This window comes from Gavia stellata, chromosome 1 (genome assembly GCF_030936135.1).
Source record: "Gavia stellata isolate bGavSte3 chromosome 1, bGavSte3.hap2, whole genome shotgun sequence".
Taxonomy (NCBI): domain Eukaryota; kingdom Metazoa; phylum Chordata; class Aves; order Gaviiformes; family Gaviidae; genus Gavia; species Gavia stellata.
In genome coordinates this window covers 80,713,329-80,728,439 of record NC_082594.1, presented here as the reverse complement: position 1 = coordinate 80,728,439, position 15,111 = coordinate 80,713,329, and the positions used below count along the sequence as shown (strand labels likewise).

Below are 15,111 nucleotides of genomic sequence, written 5' to 3'. Positions count from 1 at the left end.
GGTAACCCTAGTGTTTACTTCCATTTAGGTTAAACTCAACAGTCTGACCTTGCCTGACAGCAACCCCAAACAACCTCTGGCTTCAGATCCAGGTCACTACATGACAAGAGCACTACTTTGTTCCTAAAAATGGAGTCAAGAGAGAGAGATTACCACGTGTTTATCCAAGTTGCTGTTGGTCTAGCTGCAGTAGCCTACAGCTTTTCCAAAAGCGGTTTAATGCCTCTAAACGCCGATTACATGACAAGTCACAGCTACGCAAGAAAGTTTTAAGCAATTAACTGCCTTTGGAAAAAAACTGTATAGTCTGAATTACTTTTTGCACTGCATGTGCTAGGATGGTCTCAAGACTGAAGGTAACAGCTGTTATCTCAGTGGGACTGTCTTGTTTTTTGTGTCATAATTATATGGTAGTATTTCTGGAGGGCAACAGAAAGCAGAAACAATACGAAGTTGAGCCACATCAAGTCGCAGTGACAAAGCAAGTTACTGGAGTGACAAAGTGGCATTACTGCACCACTTGGGAAAAACCAATAATGGCACACATAGCTTTAAGAAACCCAAGAAAGCAAGCTTTAGGGAAGGAAATCACATGTATACAAACATTGCTAATAAATAATAATAAACAGAAAGTCTGTTCATTACATTATGCAGAACCTGGAAGAAATCATTATTCATCTGCCTGCCTGCTCAGTCTGTATTTTAGTGCAGGCTGCAGGAAATAATTTCCAATATTAAAAAAAAAAACAGACATGCAGGTGGATGGCTTTGTGTATCTGATTCCATCAGAACTCTGAAACATAAGTGCTGGAAACCAGAATAATCAAATGAAAGACTACAAAGCAGACTAAACCCACCTCAAAATAAATGAAAAACACGCATGTACATACACGCATTACATGGAAATCAGAAAGAGGGAGTTGTTGTCAGCTCTGAGCCAAAGGTTATCATGCTGAAGAAAGAAAATCTAGTTAGCAAAAATATTTTGATTATGCTACTTTCCCTCTGGAATAAACTAGCAAGAAGGAAGGAGTAAAATTTACTTTGTCCTTTTATAGGCAATTCTTGAAGAAAGTATAGCAATAGTCATAATTTTCAGTATTTCTAAAAATGTCATATTCTAATTACAAAGTCCTGTTAATCTTTATTCTTATGCACACAGACAAAAAGGTAAAATACAGTTTATTACATTTCAAGCTAAGAGATTAACACATTATTATTTATTTTTATTGGCAGTGTGCCCAAATACCCCAGATCTGCAAGACTGATAGTGAAAAGGAAAATATTTCAGGCCTCAAAGAGAGCAGATCTATGGTTGCCTGGAATGTGTAAACAGCCAGAGCCTGTTTTACTTCCCACCCCCACTCTCACCATACACACCTCCTCTACCTAACCCCTCCTAACATTAGCAAGGAGTGCTGCTCTCAAGCAGAGGAGAAAACAGAAATGTAGTAACACCAAATAACAAAATTCCTGACGTTTTAAGATGCAAGAATTTGGATTTACTGAAATGCGATGGTACCGTATAAATGGCTGGAGTCTAAACCAAAACTAATACTGCGTAAGACCCCCAAAAAAAGAAAAGAAAAATCAGTTGAGCGGGCTTGCTATGTGACAGACCTGATAAACACAAACTAAGGGAATCCAAATGCTCCTCTCTAGATTATTCTTTGTGCAACTAAAGATCAGACAGATCTGTGTTCTGTCAGAGAATACTAATCACAGCCCTACGAAAGAGAAGGGACATTTTCCTAAAAATCTACACAATGTAACAAAACTAATGCCAAAATTTAATGTTGGTATAAATTACCTTCTGTGAAAACAAAGATTATTACTTGCATAATGATATATACACCCACAAAGCAGTAAGTCATAAAAATAGATATCATCACATCCTTAAGAAGTTTACAATATAATTAGATCAGTGGTTTTTAATCTCTTTAAATTTGTGGACCTATAAAGATACCTTGTACAGTGAATTTGAACAGAATGACAATAGACTTCCTTTTTTTTCTCCCCACAGATCTCTAAAAAACCAGTCCGTGTGTCCCCTGGCAGCCTGCAAGCCACAGTTTGAAACTACGGAATTAGAGAACTGGTAAATATTACTGCTGTTATTTACCTAGTAGCTTTAGTCTTCAAAAACAAACCAAACAAGAATGTACCCCCCCCCCCCAAAAAAAAAAAGGAAAGAAAAAAAGGCAATTAAAACATCTGAACAAATGGCTGTGTATGATGGGAAGCTCAGAAAACCTGAGAGAATACAAAGGGAAAACTTGAAAAAAAAAAAATACATATAGTACAAACACTGAAAGGCAGTTTCATAATGTTGTTTACAAATAATAGGTCACACAGCTCTCGTACTTTTCCTTTCTTTTAATTTTACCATTTTTATGAATGCATTTGGCTAACATTCAAAAGAACACATCCATAGACTAATGAGGGTAAAATGCTGGCTCAAAGGAGACACAAGCAAACGGTCTGTCAGTAGAATATTTGCAAACAGCTGAAATCAATAATAAATTCAACCTAACCAAATGCAATGCATACAAACAGAAATTAAAAGACTGAGGCAATTGGCAAATGCATAAATTATGTTTCAGGCCACAGGGCATACTTTCTCACATACGTTAGCACGTTAAATAGGCTGGCAAGACATTCGCTCCACTTGAGACACCAGAGGAATAACCATATGTATTTCCAAAGACAAAAACAACAATAAAGACAATGCTAACAGCATAAATAATTATATATTTATGTAAAACAACTATTTGTAGAATGTTTGAGTCATCAAATGAACAAAGTTTGAGTCAGAAAATTTATTTTTATGGTTAGAAAAATAAACTTAATGCTCCTTCCGCATAATTTTCCTTATCCACTGTTGACAAACACTGAGCACCCACCCCTGAGAAAAACAGTAAATTAAAATAAAACACATACAGCACATCACCAGTACACAGACATACCCGTTCTAGGGTTTTTTGCATCTAGGAGCCGTGAAACCTTTGTATTTATTTCTATGGCCAGCATCTAATGTGAAGGATGAAGTGTCGCGCTATGCGCTGTCAGGCTTCTGCCTTCCAACTGAGCCTCCCTGGTGTCAACCAAGCCAGCTGCAGGACTCATACCTCCAGAAAGCTTTGCTTAGCTGGCATGAACCAGTCAGCAGAGGCAGGCTTGGCGCTGGGGTCTGTACAAAGCAGTGAGAGCCAGACTGCTGAGACTCATCACAGAACGGATTAGAGAAAGTATAGCTCCAGACTCTGGCCAGTGCAAAATGCAGGGGGTATTCCTATCACTGCGTGGGAAGGCTGGTGCATGGTCTCGACAGAAGGTATGGCATTCGTAACCCTTACGCAGAAGACAACCATTAGGTGCCGGACCTGACGTGTTGGGCTTCTTATATGATAGGTGACAGTAAGCAAAATAGTTTTGAGGCTATCCACGATCTAGAGAGGCAATGACGAGAGCATCCTGCCACTGCTTGCCAGTCGCTTTATGGGTGGCTGCTGCTAGCGTTCCTTAGACGTCTCTTTTGATGTGGGCTGGCCTGAAAAACTAAGGGCACTTGACTGAAAAACGTCATAGGTTCCAACCATCCATATAAGCTGGTCACTTTTCAATGTATGTGTCTGCAACCTCAACTTATTAAGTCTTACACTTTATACTGCAAAATATTAAACCTAAGTAAATTTCAACACAGCTAACACAGCTCCTGGACATTTTAAAGAAACTGGGCTCTAAATCTCAACTTCATGTTTGTCAGCTACAGAAACTTCAAAGAACATTGTGAGGATTCAGAGAAGAATGGTATTCAAAATAGATCGTGGAAGTTACGCCATACAAAAAAGACTACTTATGTGGGCTATAGGAAAGGAGAGGGACATCACAATCTCTGTTTCATTACAAGAACACTGACTATCAGGACTAAAGCTAAAATCACACGTCATCCGATGTTTTAAAAAAGGCTCAGAAATGTTTACTTAATCAGTCAAGAATCTGTGCTGCCATCATATAAGGCCTGATCCTAGAAGTCTCCTGCACATGCCAAATACATTTTTGCAGTATCAGGCCATAGCTATAACAGGATTTGCTGAATGTTCAACACACAAATGTATCATAAACTCTGTCCTCGCTGGCATTACCCGTGTATCTTGGAGCTGACAGAAAGAAAAACTATGAAACGCAGAAAATATCCGTTAAAACAGAACCTCTTAAACTTCACTGGAAACTCCAATAGTTTTCACTGGGGGGGAGGAGGGGGGAGTTAAAAAAAAAAAAGACGTTTAGAAGCAATTACAAAAAGGTTAGAAAAACCCAACAGAGGCTTGTTCAGAGGCAAGCTAATACCCTAAACCCAAGTCTGTTAGCCAAGACACTAACTTACAGATTAACAACTTAAAGCAATCATTACTTCCAACCCTAAACTGACCACCGAAAGGAGGATAAAACTTTTCCTAATTTTCTTTTGATACTTAGCTATCCTAATTTATAATTTGATGGAAAATGGGATTGTACTTAAGGAAGTAGAATTTTACATTCACACTTTTTAATAAACTAGCAACAAAATAAACTGACAATGTGTTTCGATGTTTAAAATTCTTCAAAACCAGTCATTAATAAAATCTTCATAGTAGTTCTGTAGGATGGTAGGCAGATAAAACATTTACATTCCACTTACAGTGGAATGATTTATCCAGCTTGGAACAGAGTGCCCTATCAATTGCCTTGTAAAGATGTTAAGGAACAGATTTTTTTGTTTTTGTAGATATATATTCAAATTTACTTTAGGAAAAAAAAAGGAAAAATGTTGTACTTCAAAATACTATCATGGCAATACAAATATAGCAGCAAACAACGACAAAAGTATTACCTGTAATTATCTGAACACTTTTAAAATATGTACAGGATAGAGGTCACTATGTTTTTAGCAAGAGGAAATGAAATTTTTTTTCTTTCACGCTGGACACCATGTACATGAACACCTGCTATGCACAACAAACCTTATCTACAAAGCCACCAATCACCGAGTATGATCAAATTGACAACGTGTAGTTGTATTTAACATGTTGCCATTACAGAACACAGAACTCTTCCATGTGTCAAGTGTTTTTTTCACCCAAAATATATGCTGTTGGTAATATAATAGATACCATGAAGAACATACTGCTTACCCTAAGCAAAATTTAAAATAAAAAATTTAATCCAGCAGTGAGCACATACGCATACAAAACACACAAAACATTAGAAAAAACAGACACACACAAAAAGCCATTGCTGTAACCACAAAACAACACTAACATATTAGAAAATACCCACATACCATACATACTACCATCGTAACACTGAAGAAATGCACAGGAATAAGTGTTTTGAAGGCATGTCATCTTAGCCAAGAAAAAAAATACAGTTCAGAAAATTCCTAAAAAATTTTTGTTGGCTACTTGATGGTCAGCAGATTAAAACCAGCGGAGCCTAGCTTTTGAAGTAACCTACTCCCACTCTTCTTCCTCATTTCTGTAAACTGCCCATAGGGGTCTAAGCTACATTCTATTTTTTACCTAACCTCTACCCAGTATCACCAGGCTAGGCAGCAAAGACATAACAGTGGTCTCCCAGAAAAGTTGATTTCATTCATCAGCAGTGAGAATAATCATTATGTTAATGCTTTAGTAAATTTGACCTGTGTGTAATAAATAGGTTCTTTCCTTCCACTCTAATACTGTATTTAGGGCCATCCTTTCAGCTTGCCTTATGTTTTTTTTCCGAGCACATAAAATCCTGTGAGAATGAAGCTGGACGAATTTTTACGATACACTGTCATGCACTACTTTTAAACTAGTTGACTCATTTAAATTAACTGGGTATGTAAGATACATGATATTTATTGATACAAGCAGAAGTATCAGAGCCGAGCATGATTGGGTTTTTGAATATAACAACAGATTCCTACAAATACAAATGAGCATTGTTAATGAGTTAGAACACCATCAACCCAAAAAAACAGTAATAGTCAAGATGGAAATAAAGAAACCTTGAATATCTTTCACAGAATGACACAAAATCTGTCTTGTGAACACTATGCAATGTTATTAAAAATGTACCTGCTTCTGTTCTTTAATTTTTAAGAAGTGGGATAGGAAGACGTGTTCCTCATTAGAATAATCCTCAAGCCTGCCTTTTATCTGTGCCTTCTGGATCACATTATTTTAGTTTAAAAGTCAACAAACTAAAAAGTAAACGATAATAACTACATAAAACTACAGAAGCTCTTACATTAAAAAAGGACAAAACTCAATCCAAAACGTAAAAAAACCAGCAGTCGAAATTAAGCTACAGTGAAAGAGAGCTGAATGCATATAATTGGCAGCATTACCATTACCTTCTGAAAAAATCAGAAAAGATTTGGTGTGTTTCAATCAATTCTGTAACCAAATTAATCCCTAAAGGTCTAATTCACGTGTGGATGTAAATGGGCATGAGAAGAGTTAACTTTGTTTTGTGACTGTAAAAATCACCAGATAGATATCCTTGGAAACTAATCCCCACAATATGAACAGGCACTGTCTGTGCTTGGATTCTCTGTCCCACCCCGTCAGCAAAGCTCAGCCCTATCTGTAGAGAACGCTAGGGAAGAGGGTAATTTGACCTCAATCTCTCTGTTGAGATCAGGATTTAAATTCTACTTCTAAGAGGAACCAAAAACTAAACAGAATTTAAAAAAAAAAAAATCAAAAACCAAAAAAAAGAGGAAGAAATGAAGAGATTATCATTTTGAAGTTTGACTGCATACATGAGCCACATACGGTACCCCAGTTGTCGCCTCCTGGTCTCACCATGCTCAGTCAGATGTACAAACACAGCATGCGCTCCTGACTTCGTCACATTTCAGCAAGCGCATAATTAAAGGAGGCCGCACCTCTGTCTTCTCCCAAAACCTGACATCCAGCCTGGCCCAGTCCCACGTTCATTTCGCTGTCTCTGAACCATCTCAGGTGCTGCTGACTGGAGGTTGAAACCTGAGCATATCCTAGTTCAGGGTTTGAGAGCCTATCCATTGCACTCCAGCACTGTTCTCCAACCTCAGGGCGACTCCTTTTTTCCCCAAAGCTACTTTTCGGACTACCTTAAGGCTATCTACATACGTATACGTATATGCACATGAACGCACACACCTCAATTAGTGTAGTTCATTTTAAACTATTAATATTTGTGAAACTGATTACTGGTCAACAATCCCAACTGAGACTATGTGCTCACAAAAGCCTTAACACTAAATGGGTCTCTGGACACGCACATACCCTCTGCCAGTAGCAACTAGACTAAACCCACTGGCATAGACAACAAGCAACTTGTAGCTGCTAAATGACAGTGCAACTATCATATGGTTATAACAATTCCTAATTGTAAGTTACCAACATACATGGATTTGAAAAAAATCCCTATTTCTACTTCACTTTATAAAAATCTCATCTATGTATTAACTGTACACTGTGAAGGTCAATTCTTTTGGAAGAACATCTTTCCAATGATTTTGCTGCAGGCTACAGGGTTGTGTTCAAATTGGCACAAACTCATCAGTGGACACTTCTAAGCATGAAACACAATAGCTGTATACATGTTAATCATAATGCCACAGCTTCCTTTCAGCGGTACTGTTATAACATGATTATTCTGTTCAGAAATACAAATCGTAAATAGTTGGCTTCACTCTTGAACTACGGAGAATATTCTGCAGAGTCTCCATTCAACGGTAGAGGATTAATGAAGAGCTGATAGTGCTACACAGCAAAATACAGCAGAAGCCAAAGTTGTACATCCAGTGCAGTTTGCTGCCTTCACAAAGGAGCACAACAAATGTATTATTCTGCAGAATGACAAAGGGAATCTATCCACCAAAAGAAAATCCTCTTTGTTTTCTTGAAGATACCGTCAAAGGATATTTTCCAAGTATTTTTAATGCTTAAGGGAAAAACGTATCTTCTTTGCTGTATCAATAATTTATTGCAGGTATGGGAAAGTTGTGTTTCAACCAGAAAAAAAAAGAAAATCACATTTGATGTTACCACATCTTTCCACCTAACAAAATTATGATTTTATGTGAGAAAATGCATTCTAAATCCACTACATAGTAGTAAGAGGTTAAACTGTAACTAAGAATTAGGAGATCAAATGAAATTTAGGTCAGTAAATGCAATCATGTTTTGAGTGGCAGTGGAGCAACGTATAGAGTAACCGTTACACATTAATGGAGAACACTGCTTTTTAAAAAGCCTTGTTTCACCCTCCAATGGCAAAGAGAGTCAATAAAACTCAGGACTTAATTAGACGAAAGTATTCTGATGAGTATATATATAATTATTACACATTATTAGTGCTACTTGTCTGTTCATAAATAGGCCATAAGTTGTGTCATCTAAGCATCAAGAGGCACTGTTTTGTCCACATGTTTAGTGTGCTGTGTTACTTCTCATAGCAAATGAGTAAGATTCAACACCCAAGCCAAATGGTATTTATGCAATGCACTTAGCTAAAATATTAAAATAATTGCTTCGTCATACTACAGTACTATTATAATGATTTTATGCTGAATGGATACCATAGGGTTCTTGGCATAAAATTCTGTTACAGCTTCATACAAAATTATGAATCTCTACACACGCTCCAATTTAAACAGGACAAGCGCACATGTATTGACTGTCTGTACTACAAATAGAGAAGGTCAACAAATGGGGTTAAACACTGTGATGCCCTTATAATTGCATAAAGCCAACAAAATGATAAAAACGGAAGCCAAATCATCAGATGCACCTAACCCCAAGCCTCTTTTCCTACTGCAGTCGTACCAGTAACCCAGAGTAAAGACAGGGACTGGTGGCTGGGACCTGGGTGGAGGATTACAGAGGCAACATACAGACTGTATGTATGTACACCCATATACACTTCTCTCCTCAAACAACAAATGAAGAAATCCAATACCGGCTGCTAGAGTCCAATATTTTTAAAGCATCAATATCACTTAAAACTAAATACAAACACGCACAAGAAAAGCAATGCAAGATGCCTGTGCTGCTTAACCTTCAAAAACAGCCATGTATCGGTAGTTAAACCTGCTTTCAGTTAAGCTAGCAGAAGCAATTTTGTATTTCTGTGGAATGACTAAACATTACTAACTATAATTTACAGATCTCCACCTAGGATAAGATATCTTCACAAGAAAACCAGTAAGAAACGATGACCTTTTCTTATGAGACTGAACATCCTTCTTTGATTTCCCCTAGCTTTTACACAGTCCTAACTTCGGGGGGCTTCTTGTGTTTGTAAAACAAAATACTGCAGTCATTCTTAAATGAAATTCCGTTATATTAATGACCAGACTGCCACAAAAAAAAAAAAAGTCTTTAAAATATTCCCTTGTCTACCAAAGAAAAGAAAAATAACCTAAACCCCATTTTTCACCTTTGGACGTTTGTTTCAGTATCATTAAAATGACAGATTTTATATTGACAGGAAGGCTGCTATTCCTATGTAGAGCCGTAGTTCCAATGTTTTTGTTTCATTTCAACCAACTTGTCCAAGTAGGCCATTTGGTAGAAACATATAAATGGCACCCAGGGGGTCTGGGTTCTTGCTGTAAAGAGGTCAGCTATTTCCTCCTAACTAAAAATAGGCAAGAGGAGGGAGGGGAAGAGGGAATGGAGTTTAATTTAGCAGCTGAAAAAGAGTTTACAAAATCACTTCCATCTTGCCTCATAACGAAGATTATGAAAAAAATAATCCATCCTCAAGAGTTACAAAACCTTGATCGTTTTATAGGCAGGCTGGTGTACACGATCCAAAATACTACTAGGAATTAACAGAGTAACAGTAAAGAGAATGCAGGGTATGGATCACACGCCACGAAGGCGAAGGGATGCCTGCACCCTCTTTGTGCAGAGCAGCCCCATTTATTGGCAGTAGCGCTGCCAGGTGTTAACAACCCTCCTCTCTCCTACCAACCAGCTGAGGTCACGCTGTTGTCCGGCAGATAAGGCACTACAATCAGCTGCTGTTCCCCTGAGTCAGTTTTTTCCACCATTTACCCTCCTGGCTTTTTGTCTCCCTCACTCACTCACATTACAACCTTTTCAGGGAAAGGATCATCGTCTACAATATTCCCAAAATTGCCCTGCTTTGAAGGGTGGCCCCTTGGCACTACTAAAATATAAACAACATCAGTTCAATACGGACTACAGCATGAATTCTAGCACTGGACTTCATGAATTCTAGCACTGGACTTCAGCAGTAGCCAACAGAAAATAGCAAGAGCTAATGGCATCGAAGCACGCACCCACGTGCTATCTACAGTGATCACTGGGCTTTAGCCCTGGGATGGGTTTTCCAGACTTGTCTCCACGATGAACTGAATTGAGCGTATTGCTAAATCCTAGGCGTACCGCACTACTGACTTATCTCAGCTACCGAGAAACAACATCCCATCTGCGCTGAAGGGCGTACTCCTTCCAAGCTCAGGGATGTAGGCCTTTAACGACTGCCGCTGCCGGAGGAGTCTCCGTTCAGGAATTTCTTCCAGGAGGCATGGCAGGTTAGACACATCAAGTGGACAACAGGTCTACTTCTGTCCGTCATCACAGAAATGAGAAATGCCCATCCGTAGATAAATGGGAGAACCAGAACTCGACAAACTGGCGGAGCGGAAGCCTGACAACTCCAGGCGCAGGCATGTCCCCCTTCCCTATCAAGGACTTAATTTATTTTTGCTATTTCGATACTCTTATTGTTGAGCGTGGAGGATGCTTGCCACCCGCTGAAAAGAACAAGAAGTAGCGTAATTCACAACGGTGGCATGACAGAGTACACTGGAGTTACTTAATCGGGTGGGGGAAGGGCAGAGGATGTATTCAGATGACAACTTCTCTGCAGAGGGGTTTTTTTTCGTCCTATGAGACTTGGTCAGTTGCGTAGTTGCTCGTGTTTACATGTATGTATAATTTTTAATCCTCTTTGCTTCTGAAGCACACTTTTTCATCTTAGCGGGAGGAAAAACAACCTTGGTTGTGGCTTAGCTTGCTGAAGGTGTTAAACTGAGACGACTACAGCAGCTCTGCTCAAATCTCCACCGGTTTTACCATTATTGCGTGTAGCCCAAGAAAGGTTTAATGTATTTTTAATGTGATGGCATCCTCCCCCTCTCACTTGCCTTTTTCCTCCCACCCCTTCTACAAACCTTCTGTGGGAAAGCCTCCCTTTTTTACTATTGCTGTCGTTGAGATGTTGAGATTATTATCTGTAATTGTTTAAAAAAAACCCCAAAAAACAAAAAAACCCACCAAAACATACTAGGACAATCCTGCTCTCTTGCCAACAACATCTGCTATCACAGAATAAATACATTTGCTTCAAAACCTGCCCAGTATCTCTGTATTTGACAGTATACTAACTGTAGGACAGGAAGAGGCCCAAATCTAGCATGTGCAGCCACATGGTAAGCAAGGTATATTCTGTTAAATCTTGTACATGCCACACGAGCAGTCTCAGTTAAAGAAATGCTAATAAATGGGCTAAGGAAGAAAGATACAACATTATATTTGTCACGAAGAAAGACCTTGTATTTATTACTACAATCAGTTTTCCCTCCGGCACAACGTATTTGTTTTCATACTATTGGCCTAAAATACCAGTCTTGAAATTTTCATTTTACATTCCATTTTATTCAAATCATCACTTGAGGAACGCTCTTTTCAGTGGAGTATCTCAGTTTTCTGCAACATTATGCTGCAATGTTTTCTTTTTTCGCGAAATGCTCAATGAGCTTCACCAAACAGACCACTTCCCCTCCCCCACCACCCCACCCCCCCACACCCCACCCCCCCACTTCAGGACTTGTGCGTCAAGAAAGGAAAAACGCCGTGCAAATCCTCGTGGATAACAGCAAGAGACATGTTAAGACAACATAAAGGAAAGCCTTTATTCAGTCTAAACACCGACTTCGAGAAATTAATATGCAAGCCTAACTTTTAGGGTGTGGCTTTGTGTTTTTCCCCCCTTTTTGTGCTGTGCAGGATGTCTGCTCGAGAACCCAACAACATATAATTAAATAGGTCAAGGGTCATTCGCTTTACATCACACCGCGCCGATATTCAGCCGCGCACTGCACCGAACCGAGCGATCAGACCGACCGCTGCGACTGAACCAGCACCACAAAATGGGGAACAGGCTCGCCGAGATGACAGCAGTTGAGGGAAAGGTGTCCACCGGCTTCCCGCCCCGCCGGCGGCTGCCTCCAGCGCCCGCGGCCCGCCCCATCACCTCCGGGAGCCGCACCGACGCTGGGCACGCTGGCCTGGAACAAACCGGTGCGCAACAGGTCTGCGCGCCCGCGGCGCCCTGCCTCCAGCGCCCGGTCCCCCCGAGGGGCTCCCCCGGCAGCGCCGCCGCCCCTCCACCGGCCTGCAGCGCCGGTAACGGCCTTGGCAGCAGCATACATCGCCGGGGGGGGGGGGGGGGGCAGATCAACTTGTTTACCTACTTGGAAGTAAACTTCGATGCACGGGAGCGATCGGCCCCTCCGCCCGCTGCTGATTCAAGCCCTGGCGATGAATGGGATCCCCTCCCCCACCCGGGCTCTGCAAACTCCACACTTGAGCGTGAATACCTCGCATTTCCCACACCCCCACCCAGCATTTCTTTTTTTTTTTTTTAAGGAAAAAAACCCCCCACATTAAAATACTATCTCAGAAGTAGGGAAACGCTCCACAAACTGCCCACCCCCCGGCCCCAGCGTCGGTCTGCTCGGGGGCAGACGAAAGCACACCCGCCACCGAGACGGCAGCCCCACACACATCTCCTCGGCCCAGCGCTCCCGCAAAACACACCAAACACAAACAGACGCCAAAACGCCCGGGTTCAAAAAACTTCGTCATCACAGGCCGCGCCTGAGCGACCCCCCGCCCGCCCCCCCAGCCCCGGGCGGGTCAGCCCGCCGAGCCGGGGCAGGCTGCAGAGGGGACGCCGGCGGGCGGCGGGCCCCGGCCCCAGGTTCGGCTCGGCTCGGCTCGGGGGACTGCGCCGGGGAAGGACGTTTGTCACCTCGGCGCGCGTAAGAGGAAAGAAAAAAAAAAAAAAGGGTCCCCGGGATGAATAATCCGCCTCGGAAACTCACCTCGCTCAGCGGGCGTTAAAGGCACAGCTCCCACTCCGGCGGGCGGCGGGGGAAAGCCTCAACTTCTGCGGGCGGCGCTGGCGGAGACTTTCCCTCACTTGCCGCGCATGGTGCAACTCCTCTTCCCCCGGGGTCCCGGCCAGCCTGCGAGGAGACTGTAAATCCCCCCTCGCCGCCGCCGCCGCCGCCGCACACGCCTCCTCCTCCCCCTCCGCGCGCACAGGCGGCACAAGGAAGTCCCGGAGAGTGGGAAGGGGAAAACGGAAAGTTTTGGGGCGGAATGGCGGTCAGGAGGTGCCGCCGCTCGGCGCGGCTCCGCCGGCGGGGGGCGGTTGGCGGGGCCGGTGCGGGCGCGCGGCGGCGGCGGGAGCGGCGCTGAGGGGAGCCGGCCGCGCCCGGGGCCCGCCGCCGCCGCCACCGCCGGGCGGGAGGGAAGGAGGGAGGGAGGGAGGGGAGGGCGGGCGGCGGGGGGTGGGGGGGGCACCGGGGGGCGAGCGGCGGAGCCCGGCGGGGCGAGGGGGGCCGGGGTGGGGGGCGAACCTGCCGCGCCGCGCCCTCCCCCACCTGGGTCCCGCGCAGCCCCACGCACACGCAGAGACGCGCAACTTCAGACACGGCGGGTGTCCCCAGCGCCGCCAACGCCCCTCGGGGTGCCCTCAGGTAACTCTGCCCCTCGCTTCCACGCTTTATTTTCAGTACCGTTGTGCCTTAACACCCCACGCCCCCCCGTAACAGAAACACGGCGACAAACCAAGCGCGCGCGCGCGCACACCCCCCCCACCCCCCCGCGCACGGAGGACAACCTCCACCCTCCCCCACCCCGCCGAGCAGCGCGGCGTTAACCTTGTGCGAGCCCGGCAGCGAGCAGCGGGGCCGCCCCGCGCGGCCGGGGACACGCGTTGCCCACGGCTGCCCTCCCCCCCGGCACGTACGGCGCCCGCCGGCACCGGGGCCCCGCTCAGAGGCTCCCGCCGGCCCGGCCGTTGTCGCCGCTATCGTTACCGTTGCCGTATTGCTACTACTAAGCCTGAGGCCGGCGGGGGCGCGGGGAGAGGCGCAGCAGGCCCGGCTCTGCAGAGGCCGGCCGACATAGGGGCGCATTGTCCGAGCCCTCCCGCAAACAAGAGGAACGCGGGATTGCTACGACGCTGTGTTTTGCACACCGAAGCGGGCAGGGTGCAGTGACCCGCGCGGGGCGCGCTCCGCGGGCCCACGCTCCGCTCTCCGGGGCGCTGCCCCGCCCGGCCGGGGGGACAGCCCCGCGGCTGCACACCGCGGCCGCTCTCCCCGCACCGCCGCCGCTGCGCGCCGGCCGGAGCGACGCTCCCCGCTCCTCTCCCCGGGCCGCCGGTGACGCACAGGCCGGGCTGCGGGCAGCGCCCCCCGAGCACGGGGGGAAGGCGGGCTGCCGCGGCCTCCGTGGCTGTGAATCAGCAGAAACGGGCTCCGCTGCTTATCGGTGGGAATGCAGCACCCGGGGACAGAAAGGCCGCTGCCCTTTAGCCTCCAGCGTGCCCGTCCTGGCCCCCGCCCCCCCCCCCGTCGGCGGGAGCGGGGCGCAGCCCCGCACCGGGCGGATGATGCAACGCGGCCCGGCTCCATGTGCTTCCCCTCCCCCGCCCCGGCCGCGGCGGGCGCCGGGCTCCTGTTTTTTCCGCCTGGAGGGTCACCCGGCGGCTGATTGATTCTCCTTTCGCCCTGCTCAGTCATTCGGGGTTGGAAAGTAAATAACAAGTTGACATCATTACCGCGCTCCGCAGTGCCCCGCCGCGCCGCGCCGCTACCGCGCGGCGACGAGTAGCTGCGCACGCCAAATCCCCGCCGCACCGGGAGCGGGCCCGCTCCCCCCCGCCGCCCCCCAGCACGGCGCGGCCCGGTGCCGCCCCCCCCCGCCCCGGCTCGGCCCGTACCTCTGCAACGCCGGAGCGGGGGCCGGCCGGTTGGAGGGG

General features: G+C 45.3%; 1 protein-coding gene across 1 annotated transcript in view; it reads right to left on the bottom strand.

Moving 5' to 3' along the window:
• Positions 1–14,194, bottom strand: part of TBL1X (transducin beta like 1 X-linked) — a 199,859-nt gene extending 185,665 nt beyond the window's left edge. The window contains exons 1-2 of the mRNA XM_059815202.1: positions 14,165–14,194; positions 13,163–13,306 (exon numbers count right to left, since the gene is read on the bottom strand). The gene's annotated coding sequence lies outside the window, so the exon portion shown is untranslated. The remainder of the gene's footprint in view (positions 1–13,162; positions 13,307–14,164) is intronic.
• Between the last annotated feature and the right edge of the window lie 917 nt (positions 14,195–15,111).